Below are 21504 nucleotides of genomic sequence, written 5' to 3' on the forward strand. Positions count from 1 at the left end.
GCTCCTCCTCCTCCTCTACTTGATGGAGTAATAGAGCAGTTACTAAAGGACAACAAAACATTACAAGCTCTTTCACTGGACATATCTGATGAATTCCTACCATCATCAATGAATATAGTAGAGGTGAACACACCACTCACTGCTCTAGAGATAGGAAGAGAATGGAGTAGTAAACTAATGACATCATCACAACTTCAACATATCAAAGGATTACACTGTATGATAATACATGAACCATACCCACCAAATCTTCTATTTCTCACTCATCCCAATCTACATACACTTACTTTGCCAGTAGACACAGCTGAGAGTGCTATTGAACTATTTGCTATTCTAAAAAGCAATACTACACTTGAAGCTCTGAGTGTGACGATAAAGGAGGAGAGAGTATATACCAGCAGTATAGGTACTAGTCTACAAGACATTAGTAGTAGTAGATCTTCATCTCTAATCGAGGAAACAGTAGATCTATCAACTAGCCAGAGTCTCAGTAGTCCAAAGGAGGAAACCAGCAGCATGGGCATAAGTAGCTCTCCTCTCATCTCTCGTAAGCTAATGCAAGACCCACTTAATGAGCTGAGTGTGAAAGTATGTACTAGTCTACAAGACATGCTAGCACAAAACAAAACACTGAAATACCTTGAGATTGATAGTTACAGGTATAGTGAAATTCTCATTCCCAGTTCATTCCTGTCCTTCCTAACAACTGGTCTCAGACACAACACCAGTCTACAGCAGTTGAAAGTATCCATTCCACTGAATAAAGAGATAAGAACTTTTGTTAATGTCATCTCTCAGAAGAGCAATCTCACAGAACTTGAAGTTAACTTCAATCCAGATCAGTCGTACAGTAACTGTAGTGAGGAAGAGATAAAACAAATAATGACACCATTGTTTTATGAACAGGGACTACCTGCTGTTACTAACTTGTTACAGTTGCATACTACCATCAGACTACTGAGGATAGAGTGTACATGTAGATATATTAATGATGATTCGTCTCAACATAACTGGATAGAACTAGTACAACATTTATATGAAATTATCTTTATCCATCCATCACTTGAATATATTGAGATATATACTGGATTGGCACCTACTCCTCCTCTCCTAGTGTATACTCTAAAAGATCAAAAGAAGACATTGATTGATAGACACAGAAAAGAACAACCACACAGACCACATCCAATAGTGAATTTAAAGAATTCCTAATAATATCATGATTTAGTTTATTAGAGCATTACCATAATCCTTTTTGTAGTGTAGATAATCCTTTTGTAGTGTATAGGTAATCCTTTTTTACATATTTTAATAAATAAAAAGGAAAAGAGAAGTAAATAATAATTATTATAATTTTAGATCTACTTAATCCATTATTATTATTATTATTAAGTTGTTGTTTGTGATGTAGTATTGACATTGATGATAAAAGATTGTAAATACCTCTACCTCTCTAAAACCAATAATAAATAATAACAACAACAACAATAATAAACAGTAATAATAAATATTAAATAATTAAAAAACGTATGATCATTATGACATTACATACATGTGAAAGTTGCTATGCCATGCTCATGATTATACCATTCATAAACAAATACTGGGTACTACATATTGAAAATATTAACAAGTACTTGAAGTGTCCAGTTTTACATACATGTACTGCAGTACATAATGATGATTCCATAGTTATCTCAATGTTACTTCTCTTAGCAGGACCATTAATACCAGGACTGGTACATACTAATGTACAGTCCAACTCCTCTTACAAGTAATCCTATTCACTGATGAACCAATCACATGAAACTCCTAGAGGGAGAGAGATTTTTGATGAGGCAAACCCTCTAAAGTTTCTGTGGTGACAGAGCCGCTCTCTTTATAACAGGAAGAGGAGACAACAACAATTCATTAGACTATAGAATAAATACTAATTAACTATTCATGAACTTATGAATTATTCATGACCTAAAACCACACCTACCTCATCCGAGAACTTTGATACGAAATCTTTAAGTTGGTCGATAAATACTTTATTATAAAATTGAATGATATCACCACGAGACTCTGGATGAGGGACTTTCCTTGATCAGTCTCTCCTTCATCTTTGAAACAGAAAGTGGGCAGGGCCAGATTTATCATATCGTCTTGAGTATGAGACGATTTAGAACCTTTTAGTATCAACACACTGCAATATATCTACAAGCAATAATGGAGGAAACAGGAAGAAAAGAAGAGGTTTATGTGGTATAATACTACGAGTTAAAATTTGACAGCTGCTAATGTACATGTACATGAATAGTCAAACCTGTCTATTCTGGACATCTTGGGACCCAATAATAACCTCCTGATTATGAATCTGTCCTGTCTTGCAAAAACGTTTTGTGTGTAGATTCTCTCACACAACAAAATAATGAATCCGTCCATTGATGTCAAAATGAGGATTTTCAGAAACAATATCCTACAACATTGAGTATGATAATAAGTACATACATATGTATATGTACATGTATACATATGTACAAAATGTAATAAAAATTTGCTGTGACTTTGGAGCCATTTTTTGAAAAATTCATGGGGCATAATAATAGCCTTGGGTATTTTTCAAAAATGGCCATTTGAAAAAAGGCCATAACTTAAAATTGAAGTTGGAATCAGTTTAAACTTACTACACAGCATAAGGATACTAAAAAGAATGTAAAACATTGAGGGACTCCACCTCCTGACTGCACCTACCAGTCATGCCAGATGTACGTACAAATTTTTGTAAGTAAGGGCTTCGCCCAATTAATATGATCAATATGCAATAGAAAATGTAATAAAAATTTGGGCCGGTAATTTTGAAGCCATTAAAAAAAACCATAGCTTTGGGTAATTTTTTGAATCTGCAATTTTTTAAACCGGCAATAAGTTGAAAAATTTAAGTCGGAATAAGTTCTAACTTTCTACACAACATAAGAACATCAATATGTATTAGAAAATGTAATAAAATTTGGAAATGACTTTGGAGCCATTTTTTAAACCATGGGCTATTATAGCCTTGCATACTTTTGAAAATTTTGGCATTTTCTTAAAATGGCCATAGCTTGAAAATTTAAGTTGGAACCAGCTCAAATTTTCGACGAAGCATAAGGACACCAATATGTATCAGAAAATGTAATAAAAACTGAAGACACAAGAATGTATACTTACAGGTAAATATTGGTGAGTCTATTACTTGTACTAGTCTGTCAGTTTCTTGCAATACTTTTGAAGTAATCTCAATTTCACCACCGGCTAAACAACAAGAAATGAAAACAATTACATGTACCATTATTCTTATTTATTATTATTGACTTGTATAGCCACTATGCTAGCAGCATGTTGATAATTCTGTGACAGTAGACACAGGGTTACTATAGCTATGGCATTGTGACAACAGCAATCAAAAAGACTCTTACACAATATTTAACTATCCTACAAGAAAAGTACATCAAGTGATAACGATAAAATACTGTATAGGGGTTATATTTCATTGGTAATAAATTTCACAAATTTTGCATTTTCATTAAATTCATGAAATTAAATTCCACAAAAGAGGTGTGGCGCACTAGGAAAAATGGCTGCAGAAGGTAAGATTTGCAAAAATTTATACCAACAAATAACAAATTCGTGAAATCTTATATAAAAAAATAAAACCCCTATACAGTAATAATAATGTAAAAATATTATTAAAAATTTAAGTGATACTGATAATTAGGAGAGAATACATGTACTCTATTATCTATGATTGATGTGAAGTGATGCAGCTGACCAATGTAAACTAATGGCAACAAACATAATTCAGTATAGTGTGAAAGATATCAATGTGCAATTGTGCATTTTTTTAGCAGCTGTTAGCTGTATTATTCATGTACAGATGAGCACAGCTTTCTGTATAAAGACTAAAGGCCTTTCTATACTTAAACTGGTTCTAGAAGTCGGCTCATGAATGCACATTGAATCAGCATCAAGTGATTCCACACTATCTTCAGGATCATGTATATTTTGATAACATTTCTGATCCAGCTGCCATTGGTTGTCTACCTTATAGCTCCAAATTTTCGTCAGTCAAAAATTTCGTCAAAATCTTAATTTCTTGTTAAAGTTAATTTTCGTCAATAAAATTTTTGTCATTTTTGTTATTAATCCGCATACTACCCACGTGAAACAAAAATTTTGTTGATTAAAAATTTTGTCAAGCAAAAGTATGTGATGAATTTGACGAAAATTTGAAGCTATACGGTATCAAATGTGCATTCAAACCACATATGAAGGTGGTTTGAGATAATGCCTTTGAAGTCAATTCGCTTCAGGTGTGGAATGACTGGAATTGGTTTCAAACCAGTTAAATGCCGGTGCGGCGGTGCATTAGAAGTGCTAGTGTAGAAAGGCCTTAAGAGTCAGGAGTTTAGGACCACATTTTCTTTTTTTCAAGCTATCAATTCATAATCCCCATTATGAATCATTTACAATCTGTAGAGTTTACTCAAAATGATCAATGTGGTCTTATAACAGGTAAACAACAGTTGACTTGATGGTAGAGTATAGTTACTCTTTGTAAATATCTTCATCAAATCATAGACAAGGAGCTTACTATGACAGCTGCTAACAAGATGTTTAGTTATTCTGAAGATCATTACAAGCTAATAGGGACTGGATTAATTGTGAAGGTGTCTGATCTGAAGTCAATACCAGGAGAAACTAACAATCTTATTCTAGTATTCCTGAGGTGCTTTGAAGCAGATAAAAATGTTAATTCGGCTACACTGATAAAACTGTGTGATGACTTTCCTGATCAACTGGGGAAAACAAAATCTAACCTTCTGGCATATATAGGTAAGTTACTATAACACAATACTCAGTACCGGCTCTTGTGTGTATGTTAATAAATGCCATAGATACTTAGCTCTACTTTAGTAATGTAACTAGCTCTACATTCACATTTATTCTTAAATTACACTCAATAATTCAATGAATATTTATTATGTCATAATTTTTTTTGATTATTAATAATTACAATTGAATCTAATGTCATATTTTTGCAGGTGCAGTGGATAACATGCAAGATATCAATTGATGCATGAAATTAGAATTTTAACATGTAGCAAACTAAACATTGTTAAAAATAGTTATGTGCTTAAAAATATTTTAGTCATTTTCTGATGATACATGTACATGTAAATCAGCATGCTATCTATATCTACATCAAGCAAAAATTTTGTCAGCCAAAAATTTTGTCAAAACGAAAGTGCCTGAAAAATTTTTATGGAGAAAAACATACAACAATAATAAAAAATATACGGTATGGCAGGAAATTTTTGAGGGACTTAAGTTTGGTGAACTGAAAATTTTAGTGATTTGCAAACTTGTGGCCACATGCCATTGAGCATGCTCATTATGGCTCAAAATGGTGAATTTTTATTTCGGTAAATGGCTATCAAAATGTCAAATTTAACTCCCTCCAAAATTTCACGCTATGCGATATACAAATAAGAAATAATTATATTGTACATGTACAATGTAAGTGGATTTCTACATATATAAGTAAATGTACATATTCTGGATGCACTTACTGGTCCGTCCATACTCTGCAGCTGCGTACGAAGATTAAACAGTTCAGCTGAACTGAAAGGAAGAGTGTTTAGTTCCCGGACCATCGGTGAAGCAAATGATAGTTTCTCTTCAGTAGCCAGTATCTCAACTAATGTGCAATAAACTGCTTTAGCATCAACAAATGCACACAAGTGTCTAGTGGAAGAGAGAGAGAGAGCTAGAGAAAGAGAGAGAGACAGAGAGAGACAGAGAGAGTGAGAGAGAGGAGAGAGAGAGAGAGAGGGGGGGAGTAGTTTGAGTAATACTTGTACAGTATGATATATACATGCATACTTATGTACATGTACATATACTGTAGCTAAAAAATCTGGAGTTATAAAATCTGGCAAATTGTTCTCAAATTTGGTGACTAAATTTAGAAAAATTTTGACCATGCACTACAAATGATGCCACAAAAATAGGACTGTTAATTGTATTTTGTCAAAATTCATAAAAAATATAACCTCTACATGCACCATAAATACACGTACTGTACTGTACAAGTACATATATATACTATACCTAAAACTGAGGCTGCCTTTGTTCTCTAGTAGTCACTGCTGTTGAACATTTACATAAATTTGGCCAGGAACAATTTAAAATTTTTATTAAAAATTATAATGGCCATACTCTCCTGTTCCTGATGTCCCTAGAATTGTAATATTAACAATAACAATAAGCCGTATCCACTCCACTACCTTTTTTTGGTTGGACATCACACATCTCATGACCAGCGTCTGACATTGATAGAGTAGCAATCACTTTAAGGGTTCAATTTAATACCTGAAGACAAGAAGAAAATACATTATCAATTAAAATTTGATATACATGTTAAATGTATCATGTATGAAGACAGTGATAATAATAATGATGATGATAATGATAATAAAAATAATTTTGAAGATGGATTAAGAAGCTGAGAATAAAGGTTCAAATGGAACATTTACAGAAGACCGCACTATTAGGAACAGCTAGAATATTGAGGAAACACATGAATGCCAAGAACTAGAACATCTAAGTTTACTTGTCAAAAACTGATTAGGATGTGTTCCAATTATGAATTTAATTGTGTGGTTTATGAAATAATAATAACAATAATACAATTGTTACTGATGAAGTAGTTATATTTGTTTGTACATTACATACATTATGTCAGGGTGTGGCAAAGGATGCAATCTGATCCACTTAATATTTTCATCATTATATACAATTATAAAAATATTAGAATATAAAAAATAACAATCATTTTAATAAATAACAAGTCGCTCATTTTTAATATCACAAACAAACAAGAATCCATCTTTATCAAATGCTAATCCCAAAAACACATTAAATTGATTAATACTACAGTGATCCATGCAACTTCCAAACTCCCTAACAAACACACCATCACTAGTGAAAACTGATATAGGAGCAATGCCACAGTTACTAACATACACTAGACCAGTAGCTGCAGTGTCTATAGTTATACCACCTGGCTTACTAAGCTGTCCAAGACCAAACTGACCCACAAACTTTCCATATGGAGAGAACTTCTGAATTCGATGATTATTCATATCAGCAACATACACTAATCCTTGACTGTCAATAGCAATGTCACGTGGAGAGTCAAACTGTCCATTAGCTAATCCATAACTACCAAATGAATGAGAAAAGGTTAGATCAGGAGTTAAGACTTGTATACGATGATTACCATCATCAGCAATATAAACCTGTCCTGTTATAGGACAATTGACTGTGCCATCAGGATATTTGAATTGTAGTCGTCCACTGCCCTCCTTACCAAATGATGCTTTACGATATCCATCCATGCTTATCTTCTGGATCCTGTGATTATCAGACACAAGAATGAATTTGTCTGGAGTAATGGCTACACCACGAGGTTTAGAAAACTTGACATTACCACTTCCTCCTTTCCCTCCTAATGACTTCACTTTCTTTCCTTCGCTATCCAGTATTGTTACACAGTTACTACGAATCTCAGATATTATAATATGATTATCATAACTTACAGCAACTGCCCAAGGACTCTTAAGCTCAGTTATAGTACGTACTGGAGTGATGTTATCAAGGTAAGGATTTAAAGGGATGACTAGTGAGGTATCCTCAAGGTGTACATCATATACTTGTACTTTTACTGTATGAGCACCTCGTGTTGAAGGGCTACACTGTATCCTATACACTCCAGGATCAGTGCTGGTGATAGTGACTGTAGTATGAATGGGTTGATCACCTTTACCAACTGGTACTAGACTACACTTCAGAGAAGAGAGGGGAACACACAAAAGAGAGGAATCTGGTGCTTCCAATGATAGTGAAAACGAAGCTGCTTCGCTAATAATATGATTAATCTTTTTCACTCTACACTGCTGTAGTGCAGTAGTCCCTGAAATAATACCTCCTATGTGATGTAGTGATTTGATATCTTTACTCAATACAAAGTCACCTTCTTCCTTTGGATGTAACTCCTCTACATTGATCTTTGCACTAACTTCACTCATATGCTCCATCATCTGTTTTTTACACCTCAAGACTTGTTGAGGACTGCCTGTCTTCAGACTCTGTTCCACATAATCCTGGACATCCTCCAGAAGACTCAAACTCATTTCTGCTGATTTCATTTGCTCTGACAGCACCTTTAGTTTAGCATCAGTGACCCTCTTTGCCTGCTCAGTTAGTTTCCTCTCTGACTGACGAAGAATAGCAATCATTTCCTCTACCATTTCATGTATTTCTTGCAAGACTCCTTCTCCTCTCTCTCTGATCTCACCCTCTCTCTCTGCTAGAGCAGACAGGACCTTCTTGAGTGCTTCTTTCTTTCCTTCAACTGGTGATAGACACTCTCTTAACTTTTGACAGTGTTTAGTGTAATTGTCAGTGATTAAATCGTATTCGTGATGTTTGTGATTACGAGCTAAGCAGTGAGAACAGATTACTGTGTCACATGTTTCACAGAATAGCTCCAAAGGTTTTCCATGATCACTACATGTGGCCTCTGCTGTCATCTTTGTTAGACTGTACATCTCTTTGAGGTCATTGAGGTGGAATGCTACAGGAAAGGCTCCTGCTCCTTCTTCTGGTAACTCTGTATGATGACGACAAGTGGGACAAGAGAGGTAATAGGTCTCATTCTTCTTATCCAGAGGTAATCCCTCCAGACAGTGCTGACAGAATGAATGTAGACAAGGTAAAGTCTTAGGCTTGGTATAGTGGTCAAGACACACAGGACAGGTGAGTCGCTCTTTCAGTTTGAGTCTGAGACGAGAAGATGATTTGGTTGCCATTTCAGCAAAAAATGAAGATAGATATAAAGGTAGAAGATGGTAAAAATGAAGATAGAGCAAGAACAAATGATAAGAAAATGAAGAAGTCAGAATGAACAAGAATGTAAAACGAAGTAGAGGAGAAAGAAAGTCCTACAGACCAAATGCAACAATAAAACAAAATGAAGGTGAAAGGCCTAAGTAAGGCCTAGTTTACATGACCCTGCCCTAATCTGCATTGTTTTTGCTATTACTGTTTACAGGTGTTTACATAAATCCGGCAATTGTGTTTTCATTACAATTTCTGTTTTTGTTTTCTTGTGTTCTAAATAAATATACAAATACAGTATACAGTATTTGTATACTGTATACTGTATCTATGGTTTTAGTGTAAACAGCTCCCTTATCTGACCAAAAATACCTTCATGTTACTCTTATAGTCATTTCACTTCAGTTGGATCATTGCGTGAGGCATACCGTATAGCCAAAAAATTTCGTGAGGAATAAATTTTCGTATTTTTGTGATCACTGTTTGCATCATGAAAAATTAAACCCCTGAAAATAAATATTAATTGAGGGGCATGGTTAACCACGCCTACTAATAAATGTGCCCTCATGTCACGTCATGTTCTCGGTCAAGCTGATGTCTCTGTTACTTTGTATTGCTATTTTAAGCATACTGCCAAGGTCAAAGATGATGATCTCCCTAATCACTGGTGTCCATACTGATTTGTAGACATGGTGCCCCCTGACACAAGAGTCCGTCTCAAACACTGAATCTGCCATGTTTTAATTAAATAAGGCGTGGTCATTATTACTAAAATAAAATCATGAAAATATTTATCACGGAATTTAAAATTTCTCCATAAATTTCATTATTCACGAAATTTTAAGCCTCGAAAATTTTTAGCTATATGGTATGTTAGTTTACTTTTGGTGGATGGTTTATTAGGTGCACATGATCCTCACCCAATATGCACTGTTTGAATGCAAGTGAAATCTGCTGTATATTAAAATTTAGTGTCATAAACATGTACTAAGGAAGGTCAGCTAAACAAAAAAGTGAGAGATCCTTTCCCACCTGTGTAACATAGGGGTAGAGTGACCACGCCCACTGTTGTGACTCCTAGATGTTACCATCTATAGTACACAGCCAAAAATTATGCCTGTACCAGCAATATTGCCCAACATTAATGAATCATGTCTGATGTCAGTACTACATTCCTGACAGTTATCATTGCTCATCATGCCCTTGAACCAATGCAATCTTTTCATAATTGTGCAACGACTAATTTCATCAGTGTATCACGGCTGATTACCCAAAATGAGCAATTCGGAACTGAATTCATGACTGATTCAGATTCTTTGTGTATGCTGCCTGCTTTCTTCCCTGCTTTTGCGCACTTCTAAAACTAAAGGGAACTACTGAAGCTTAAAGAACCTTACTATATATTCAAAGATCTTGTCACTAAAAGAAGTTATGCATGATAGTACATAAAGAATCCTGGCTTTACCATAGCAACCACTGCACCCAATGTACATGAACCTTATTACCTGATGAATGTACACGTACAGGTAAGATGCATATACATGCACATGTATAAATTCTAATTCCATGTAGTCTTTAGTCTGAAACAGAACATCATAATGTTACTACAGTACTGTATACCTGGAGCTGGCTAATTGCAAAATTTTTGATGCTTAGTGATTTTTAATTTGACAAATTTTGTCATCATGTGCCATTGAGTATGTGTATAAATTATTCAAAGTGGTGGGTTTGATTTTGAATAATGGCTAATAAATGCCAAATGCAGCAAAAATTGTCCTCCCCAGCTATACGCATATCATATCAATAATCTGTATAGTAAGACTGATTGCCAGGAGCAATAGTAAGTAGATTATTTAAGAAGATAGATGAAGCAAGATGTCACAAATTTAGAGTTTCTGGTCAGTTGGCAAAATTTAAATAATGAAATTCCCGTATCTTCATTGCCATGTGGTGTAGTATGCAAGCTATTTGCAAAAAAATTATGAAATCTTAATAAGGAAGGATTAGTGAATAAAGTACCAATGAGTACCTGAGACTCAAAGAGACGTCTCACTGAAGGCCACCAGTAATAGTCCCTTACTATCAGACACTCACTCTCTATCACTGGAGAGATATTAATAATAACAAGAGTACATAATTATCTATTCTTGATAATAATAATAAAATAATAATTGTTTCTACATTTTTTGTTGTCTCCCTCTTCAATCTCTAGTGTTTTGTCTCTTAGGCCACTTATTTTTATAGTAATTCATATTATCAATAATAATTATTAGATTAACTCTGGAGTTGCATCATTATTATTATCTGTACTATTCATTATTTTACATTAATTTTCGTTGATAATAATAATGCTCTACCTATTGGGTATCGAAAGCCCTTACTCAATATTCCAGCTCATTGTGATGGATGTGGCTCCCCATTTGATTTATCTCATGCTCTCTCATGTAGTAAGGGAGGCCTTGTTGTTCCGTGACACTTTTGGTGATCTTGCCTCTCTCGTTTGGGGCAAATTTGTTGGGAACCAGTTGTTCGTGAGACTGGTGCTGATTCTCCTGCTCTAATTGCTGATTTAGCTGTTAGGGGGGGTTTGGACACCATAGACTGAGGCGTTGTTTGATATTAGAGTGGTAGACACTGATGCTCAGTCATATTAGTCGAAGAGTCCTGATGTGCTTGTTCAGGCTGAGAGGGAGAAAAAGGCAAAGTACCAGTCTGCTTGTGAAGAACAAAGAGCTATTTTTACTCCCCTATGTATATCTGTAGATGGTCTCATGGGCAAGGAAGCTACATGTTTTGTGAAGAGAATTAGAGATGGTTTGTCATTGAAATGGAATAAACCCTGCAGTGGAGTGGTAAGCTGGCTAAGAGCTAGACTGTCATTCGCAATCATTAGAGCATCTATATTATGCCTATGTGGAGCTCAGTCCAAGTGGCGATCCGTTAATACACCTGACGGAGCCACACTTGACTACATGCTACATTAAAACACAATATTAAATTAATTTTTCATTTGTATTTTATTTTTTCCTTAACTCAATTCTTATTCCCTAATCTCTCTAATCTAACCTAATCTATTCTAACCTGTCCTAATTTTATGATAATAATAATAATAATAATAATAATAATAATAATAATAATAATAATAATAATGTAGCTCTCCCTTCACAACATCCCATGCATTAGACTGCAAAAAAGGTGGTCTTGTTACTTTACATCATAACGAGATAAGGGATGTACTACACGATATATCTTCTATGACATAGTCAGGTCATTAAGAAACCACTTGTTAAAGAGGCACAAAATGATTCAGAGGCTTTGGTTGGTGACATATCCATCTGTGGAGTTTGGCAGTGCCAGTCCACCACTATATTTCATGTGAGGGTAGTGGACTCTGATGCTCCTTCTTAAGTTAGAAAACCACCACTACAAGTTTTTAAAACTGCTGAAAGAGAGAAGTCAATCAGGAAGCTTGTCACTCTATCCACTCTAGCTTCACTCCACTCTGTATGACAGTAGATGGTCTGTTGGGTCCAGAATCTAATTCCTTCTTGAAATGTTTGGCTGACAGACTATCCATTAAATGGGATCAACCCTACAGTACTGTCATCTGCTGGCTTCAAACCCATCTATCCTTCACTGTATTGTGTGCCACCAATTTGTGTATCAGAGGCACCAGGTCTAAAATTCGTTCTATCAACACAGAGGATGAAGCTGGGATAACTCTTTGAAACAATAATTTCTCTATATTTTTTCTGACTTTCAGTTGGAGATGATGAGAAGGACACAAAGTTACAGATGCTGAATGCCGTAGATGGACTAGATAAAGATGTCAAAAAATGTAATGTCACACAACTGATAAGTCATCATCAGTGGCAACATTTGTCTGGTCTTGTAATCAGAGGAGTAATCATTCAAAATCCACTTTGTGGCTTTATCTTGTACCCCCTCTAGAAGCAATATGTCCCTTCTAAGATGTGGCCTCCAGACTGAAGAACAGTATGTAAGTTGGGAGAGCACAAGAGTGAGATAGAGAGTTTTACGGACAGATATGGAGGTATGAGTGGAAGAGACAGTACGCTTAATTAGACCAGCATTTTATAGGCTTCAGCAACAGCAATAATAATAATAACAATAATAAATTAAATTATTATTAATTAATAATAATTAATCAAATAAAGTATATTTTGCGGATTTCACAATTAATTGAAGATTTGCAAAAATCAAATTATTACAGTACAAAATGGCAGGCAACAAAATTTGCGAAAATTAAATCCACAAAATAGATTTTTAGGCAAATTTGCAAAAATTTTATAGCCTATGTACATGTAAGTACTAGGTCTGATACTGTGTCAGAGGAGGGTGGAGTCATGTAATGTAATTATTATGAATTACAACACAACATGAAAATAATGGTAGTATCTTAATAGTTTATAAATTAATCATTAATTTCAATGATACTGCAATTACTTGACAATAAGGCTAATTAGCATTGTTATTATTATTATTATTATTGATAATTGTAAAATACTATTAGAATATTATACAATAACCATTTTAATAAACAACAAGTCGGGAATTAATACAATCACAAACATACAAAAATCCATCTTTATCAAATGCTAATCCAATAGGATCATTAAACTGATCAATATTACTGCCTTTACATCCAAACTTACTAATAAACACCCCATCACTAGTGAAGACTGATATAAGATTATTGCCCCCTTCACTGACATACACTAGACCAGTAGCTGCAGTGTCTATTGTTATACCTGTTGGACCATTAAGCTTTCCAGGACTAGATCCTTTAGTACCAAACTGACCCACAAACTTTCCATCTGGAGAGAACTTCTGAATGCGATGATTATTAGCATCGGCAACATACACTAATCCTTGACTGTCAATAGCAATGTCACGTGGATACTGAAACTGTCCATTAGCTGATCCTCTGCTACCAAATGAATGAGAGAAAATTAGATCAGAATTCAAGACTTGTATACAATGATTACCCCTATCAGCAATATAAACCTGTCCAGTTATAGGAGAAATGGCTATACCATAAGGATTTTTGAATTGTAATGGTCTACTACCCTTCTCACAATCTGATGCTTTACAGTACACATCCATGCTTATCTTCTGGATCCTGTGATTATCAGATACAAGAATGAATTTGTCTGGAGTAATTGCAACACCACAAGGATAAGAAAACTTGACATCACCACTTCCTCCTTCCCCTCCTAATGATTTCACTTTCTTTCCTTCTCTATCCAGTATCGTTATACAGTGACCACTATTCTCAGCAATTATAACATGATTATCATCACTTACAGCAACTCCCCAGGGACGCGTAAGTTCAGTTACAGTACGTACTGGAGTGATGTTATCAAGGTAAGGATTGAAAGGGATGACTAGTGAGGTATCATTAAGGTGTAAATCATATACTTGTACTTTTAAAGTATGAGCACCATGTGTTGAAGCATTATACTGTATCCTATACACTCCAGGATCAGTACTAGTGGTAGTGACTGTAGTGTGAATGGGTTGATCACCTTTACCAACTGGTACTAGACTACACCTCAGAGAAGAGAGGGGAACACACAAAAGACATGAATCTGGTGCCTCGATTGATAGTGAAAATGAAACTGCTTTGCCAGCAGGTGTAATACATGTACGATTAATCTTCTTCACTCTACTTTGCTGTAGTGCAGTAGATGAGTAGGTCACAATATCCCCAATGTAATGTAGCGATTTGATATCTTTACTCAATACATAGTCACTTTTTTCCTTTGGATGTAACTCATCCACATTGATCCCTGCATTAACTTCACTCATATGCTCCTTTATTTGTTTCTTACACCTCAGGACTTGTTGAGGACTGCCTGTCTTCAGACTCTGCCTGTCTTCAGACTCTGTTCAACATAATCCTGGACACTATCCAGAAGACTCAAACTCATTTCTGCTGATTTCATTTGCTCTGACAGCACCTTTAGTTTCTGATCAGTGACCCTCATTGCCTGCTCAGTCAGTTTCCTCTCTGACTGACGAAGAACAGCAATCATTTCCTCTACCATTTCATGTACTATTTCTTCTAAGACTCCTTCTCCTCTCTCTCTCTCTCTGATCTCACCTTCTCTCTCTGCTAGAGCAGACAGGACCTTCTTCAGTGCTTCCATCTTTCCCTTAACTGGTGATAAACATTCTCTTAACTTTTGATGGTGTCAGTGATTAAGTTGTATTCATGATGTTTGTGACTACGAGCTAAGCAGTGAGAACAGATCACTGCATCACAAGTTTCACAGAATAGCTCTAAAGGCTTTCCATGATCACTACATGTGGCCTCTTGAGGATTTGATAAATCTGCTGTCTTCTTTGTTAGACTGTACATCTCTTTGAGGTCGTGAAGGTGGAATGCTACAGGAAAGGTTCCTGCTCCTTCTTCTGGTAACTCTGTATGATGACGACAAGTAGGACAAGAGAGGTAATAGGTCTCATTCTTCTTATCCAGAGGCAATCCCTCCAGACAGTGCTGACAGAATGAATGTAGACAAAGTAAAGTCTTAGGCTTGGTATAGTGGTCAAGACACACAGGACAGGTGAGCTCTTTCTCCAGTTTGAGTCTGAGACCAGGAGAAGATGAAGATGGTTTGGTTGCCATTTCAAGAAAAGAGTAAAATTGTGTACACAAAACAGAACAAAAAAGAGAGATAAAGATAGAAGATAGTAAATGAAGATAGAGCAAGAATGAATGATATAAGAAAATGAAGTCAGAATGAACAAGAATGAGAGTAGCCTGGGAAAAGATAGCCCTGATGACCTCTGGATGACCAAAAGCAACAACAAAACAAAATGAAAGAAGGTGGAAGGAGGAGAGGAACACTAAAGAAGGTCAGCTAGACACAAAAAGTGGGCAATACCTTAAATATATTCAAAGATCTTGTAACTAAAGGAAGTTACCGTATAGCGGTTTTTTTTCAAGGATAACAAATTTCGTGAACTTTGAGGATTCCTTGAAAATCAATTTAATATGGTACAGGATGGCAGATTAGTGGAAATTCGCAAAAATTAATTCTGCAAACTTCTGGATATGGGTCATTCGCGAAATTTATTATCCTCAAAAAAAACTGCTATATGGTACAATGAATCCTGGCATCACCATAGCAACCACTACATGCACAATATTACTAGACAAATGTAAAGCACTGAGGGATGAGCCTAAGCAAGCAAAGCATAAATTCTATTACAGAAAAAAAATTTTCATCACATCTCTAGATACATGTACATGTACAATATGTATAGATGTATAATAGACTTTGATGTAAACTTGTAGTCCATTACTTTGTTGTTTTCAAGACAAACAAGTTGTCTTTTTTGCTTCAGAATCTCTCAAGCACTTAAACAGCTTTGTTTATAACAGCATTTAGCAAGCAGTAATGGAAACATTTGGGAAACAGCCACTGTACTTATACTACATTATGTAGATGTAGTATGTCATTGAACATCAACAGGATCCTTACATCAACAAAGAGGACTTTTATACTTTCTTTCTTAAACTACATGTACATGTATCCTTGCTGCTAAAAATCCCTGGACACTGATGCCTAATGGACAGGTGTTCAGCCTTATAAGCCACCATTGTACATGCACATGTACATGTATTTTACACATTTCCTTTCTTATGACTTTCATTTAAGGCAATTAGTTTACTTAATACATGTATAGTACATGTAGATGTACATTAAAATTATTAATTACTAACAAAACAAAGGAACTCTCACTTGTCACACAATGTAATAATTATTACATTATTAATAATATATAATGTATTTATTCAAACCTGAAAAATGCCTGCCCAGTTCCATTAATATTGTAGGATAGTCATCAATTATTAACAAGGGGGCGGAGTCACAATCAGGTGCGACTGCCAGGAGAGAGGGAGGTGTGAAGTCATTGTGCAATAGATCGTGTCTTTTACCAATCACAGCAGCTGCACATAATGAATAATGGAACTGATCTGTATAATGGAGGAAAGAGAGAGAGAGAGAGAAATTTAAAATAATACCTTCTAAATGACATGAACATGTACATGTATGACAAATCCCAATATTGTATAATATACGTGTACATGATTACATGTTATAGCTCAAAACTTGGCCCATTTACATGTACATGACATGTACAGGTTTATTCGAGTAATGTCTAAGTTTATTCTTATTTTCTTGTCACTGCTTGAAAAAGGGTGAATGAAATTTAAATAAAACTAACTTTTAATGTCAATGTAGAATATCCAACCAAAATGAAACAACTGACTAGAAGTACAGGGACGCGACCATCATAAATTAAAAAATTTAAATGAGAATTGGCTCAAAATTTCTACAATATTATTTATCTCTCCATTAGTTCAGAACTATCTGCCAGCTGTGATAATTAACGTGATGTGAAACCTAAAGAATGAGAAAGGGAGAAAGAAAAAAGTTAAATGACACCATATATTTATTTCAATATATTAAAATAAATATGGTTAAATGTAGCACATAAAGGCAGATTTACAATATTATACTAGTCCTGACATTACATTGATGCTGGAATAGAATCTGGTTCTATTCCAGCGGAAAGCATGCATCAAAAAGGTCAAATCGCCCACACTTTTGATTAAAAATTGATGCTACGCTGGCCTAATGTCATATTGTACCACCTTAAAGGTACAAAAGTACATGTACATGTACATGCAACGATTTAAAATGAAATATTGCATAAGTACATGTACAATGCAAATGTATGTAAATTATAAAGCTATGATTGTACAAATGTACACATTACACAACGTACATCACTTGCAAGTATATACAGGTATATGAAAATACAAGTACATATTGACTTACCAAGTTGGTGCAATATAGAAGTAGCAAAGTCAATAAGCGAACGAATTTGCTGCTTTATAATACATGACAGACATCAGTCAAATACTGTACAGAATTAAGAGAAGATTCTACTGTACTTCTGATATCATGCATCTCATTCACACGGATCTGGTGGATACATACATGTACATGTACTTACTCAAATACTTTTCTCAGTTTCTCTTCATTAACCCCAAAAGGTACATTACCTACAAACACAGAACAGTGAGTGTCATTAGTAGGTGTGGCCAGATCAACCCTAATATGCCTCCCATCAACCTCTTGTCCATTCAACTCCAAACAAGCACTAGCAGACTCCTCCGTCTCCATAACAACATAGAAATTAGTAGTCGTCCCTGTCAACTGTTTTCCGAGTTTCCTAGCAACTCGAACAGGAAGCTTACCAGGAGAAACCACAACTGATCGTTGCCGTTGCGACTCGACCGAACCAAAGGGGAAGACCAGCTTCAGTATGTCCTTCTTTTTAGTTGACAGAGGAATGTTACCAATAAATACTGTACGAGGATTTCGAGGATCATTTTTATTATTAGTAGTATTTCTTTTTCTGGTTGTATCTCAGGTTGTACTTGGTCCTAGTAAACTGTCTTAGTCTGTTCTTTCTTTCTTCTTGGTGGGTCTGAAGGAGTGAATAGCTTCTCTTTTCTCTCTTTAAGCACTTAACTTCGAGCTTAACTTTGCCTGAGCAGCCATTTTGAAATGTGAGAACACGTGGGTGGCTGGCTGCAATTAGTTCATGGTGCATGTATAGGTCTATAGCTACTGAATAAAAGCAGTTAAAACAATGCATGTCATGTATAAAAACTAGGAGGCTATAAATTTTGGCCCTTTTATACCACTACTAGGAGACTGGAGTGACTTTCTTCCTTTCCTATTGATTGCAGTCAGTAAAGTCTTCAAGATTATTTCATTTTAATGACAAAAAATTTAACTTTTACTGAACTCAATTAATATAGATACATCATATATGTACATCTTGACATAAATTTGGAACCTTAAAAATTAAAATTTTAATAGAATTTCTACACAACATAATATTTTTGTACATTCATTATAAAAAAATGTGCATGTGTTGGTGGCTCATTTGGCCATTCTGCACAGTAGTAGTTGTAGAGCTGGCAATGACAGTTCAAATCGCCATAAATACATGCAATCAAAATTTAAAAGAATTATTTTTCAAAAAATTTAAACTAGTATATAAATCTCTAGCTTCAGTCTTGAGTATCAATCCACTTGACATTTCATCTTTATTTCAGCTTGAACCTATCAATGATAATATTAAAGTCCTTACACAAACTTACTGTTAGCATTGTTATTTTTCTTCTTGTATGTAGTGCTCTTAGCATCACTAGCAGTAGTAACCACTAGTGATCCCAGGCAGCGCCACGTGGAGGCGGCACTACACTGCTGCCCAAAAATTAAAAAAACCTGGCCCAACACTCTTGCTGAGGCCCAGGTTGTAAAAATAATAATAAAGAATAATAATAAATAATAATAAATCATAAAAAAATAAAAATTATAAACGATAATAATAATTTAATAATAATAAATCATAAAACCTAGATCTATAACCTATACGTACACTATATAACCTGTATCCTATAACTACCTGCTTCCTAATTTCTATACTATAACTACTTTCTAATTTCTACTACACAATAACTACACCATAACCTAATATAACTATACCTGCTTCCTAATTTCTACTACAATACCTACCTATACCTACAACTTATTTTGTATACACAATGTAAGACAAGTTATCTTAATACTGTATCATTATCTAATGACCTATTACTGCCTCCCACCACTACTGTCTAAATATTTTAACCTCTACAACATCAACATAATGAGTAGTCTTAATACACAATCTACCACACAATGTGCATATTATCAAGAATAATTATTACATTAAGAATTAATTGTGCATCCTATAAAATAACAATAGACACTTGACACAGAATTCAGATTTCGCAAATATCGTGTCAACGTAAACCGTTACTTGCATCAAAACATCAGATCACACGCACGTAATTTCAATGCTACGTTGATCATAAACCTACAATGAAAGTTATTGACTTATTTTGAAAGGTGAGGCAAACACTAAACAATTGATCCTAAGTCAAAGCCACGGGATCGAGAAAGAGATCAGAATGAGAATTAGTAAGCTAGTGCCCAGGTTCATCAAGCTACCTGCATCACAAACCTCACCAATCTACCCACCGTAACCTGGCTTAGCTCAACTGTATAGTGTTTGCCTGCTTTTAAGTAGTTAAAGGATTGAGACGAAAAAAGAAAAAGAAAAGTCTGATCCTTTCTTCTGCTTAGAGTCCATATCACACAAAAAGGAAAGAGAGTGAAAGAGGAGAAGAGAGGGTTCCAAGCATGAGATACTGGGTGCCTCGATCCGACCCAAAAGGGGGACATGACTTCTCCCACACTCCTGGGCGAAACCCTCTCCCCTCCGCTGACCCTCCCCTTCCCTCTCACATGATCGGGACTAAAAGCAGGTCACTGTGAAAAAGGGTAGCTCAACCCATACAGTGAAAAAATATGCTCATGTCTTCATTTAATCAAATATGTTCTCCTCTCCTCCTCTGGTAGTCTATCAGTTCTTCTCCTTCCTCAATGCTAGTATTAGATGAAGATCCAATATTGTAAACTGTAGATTAGTGCTGGATGCTTGAGCTTCAATGCTATGATAGCAGTGGAAAGCACTATAGCTGTGTCCACATCAGTGACAACCTCCTTGTTAGCTGATGTCCTTCCAAAGAGCCATTAGTAAATCATATGGAATGTTCTTGATTGATACACTAGCTCTCACAAGGTACTGAATTAATTCATGATGCATGGTAACAAACGATACTTCGATGTGATTGAAAATACCAAAATAGATTGAAGTTTTCTTGCAAGCAGATGGAGTGATCCAATGATGACAAACATTGTCCAGAGAAAGCAAGACTGGAGACCAGGAGATGTTGCAGTTTTACGCTACGTGAGGACACGTGTACAAACACGACGACACGTGTACAAACACGAACAAAAACATAATAATATTATTATCATGAACACATGTACATGCAGACACTAACATATTAAAACAAGAATATGAAATATGGGCACTGGTACATGTACATACATACAGAACCAGTAAGGGACAACTAATATTATACAAACACACCAATAATAGCTAAACAGTACATGTTGAGAAAATACTTGAATAGTGAGATATCTCCACACTGCAGTTACTTATATAACCTATGACCCTTTACATATACCAAAACCATTTGATGAAAACCAAATTATAGACCTATACCATAATTATTAACCTTCCTATATATGAGTACATTTTTTAAATCTTAATAGCGTACCATTCCTATACATACAACCTATAACATTATGATCAATCCTTAATATGACACAATGATACCAACACAATACATTGTATTAATTCTGCTACACCAGTATAATATCTTAATACTATACTATTACCTATTAACAAACATTATGGTTGCCTACATCATATATTAACCTTGCTATATAAGTGGGTATGTTCTTATCCTTCATTGCCTACACTGACGTATCACTTATGAACCTTAATATGACACAATAAAAACCATGTCATGTACTTATACCATACTAACCTCATTGCTATACAAAGTAC

At 35.1% G+C, this 21504-nt stretch overlaps 1 long non-coding RNA gene across 1 annotated transcript; it reads right to left on the reverse strand.

Moving 5' to 3' along the window:
• Positions 1-1533: 1533 nt before the first annotated feature.
• LOC109582552 (uncharacterized) lies at positions 1534-18580 on the reverse strand. The gene is made up of 11 exons (XR_002185147.1): positions 17983-18580; positions 17805-17888; positions 17188-17366; positions 16760-16936; positions 6312-6396; positions 6136-6262; positions 5595-5791; positions 3193-3276; positions 2309-2461; positions 1985-2199; positions 1534-1916 (listed from the first exon to the last, which is right to left on the reverse strand). It is a non-coding gene; the product is annotated as an uncharacterized LOC109582552 (long non-coding RNA).
• Between the last annotated feature and the right edge of the window lie 2924 nt (positions 18581-21504).

The sequence above is a fragment of the Amphimedon queenslandica genome, unplaced genomic scaffold (assembly GCF_000090795.2).
Source record: "Amphimedon queenslandica unplaced genomic scaffold, v1.1 AMPQUscaffold_13377, whole genome shotgun sequence".
NCBI classification, from domain to species: domain Eukaryota; kingdom Metazoa; phylum Porifera; class Demospongiae; order Haplosclerida; family Niphatidae; genus Amphimedon; species Amphimedon queenslandica.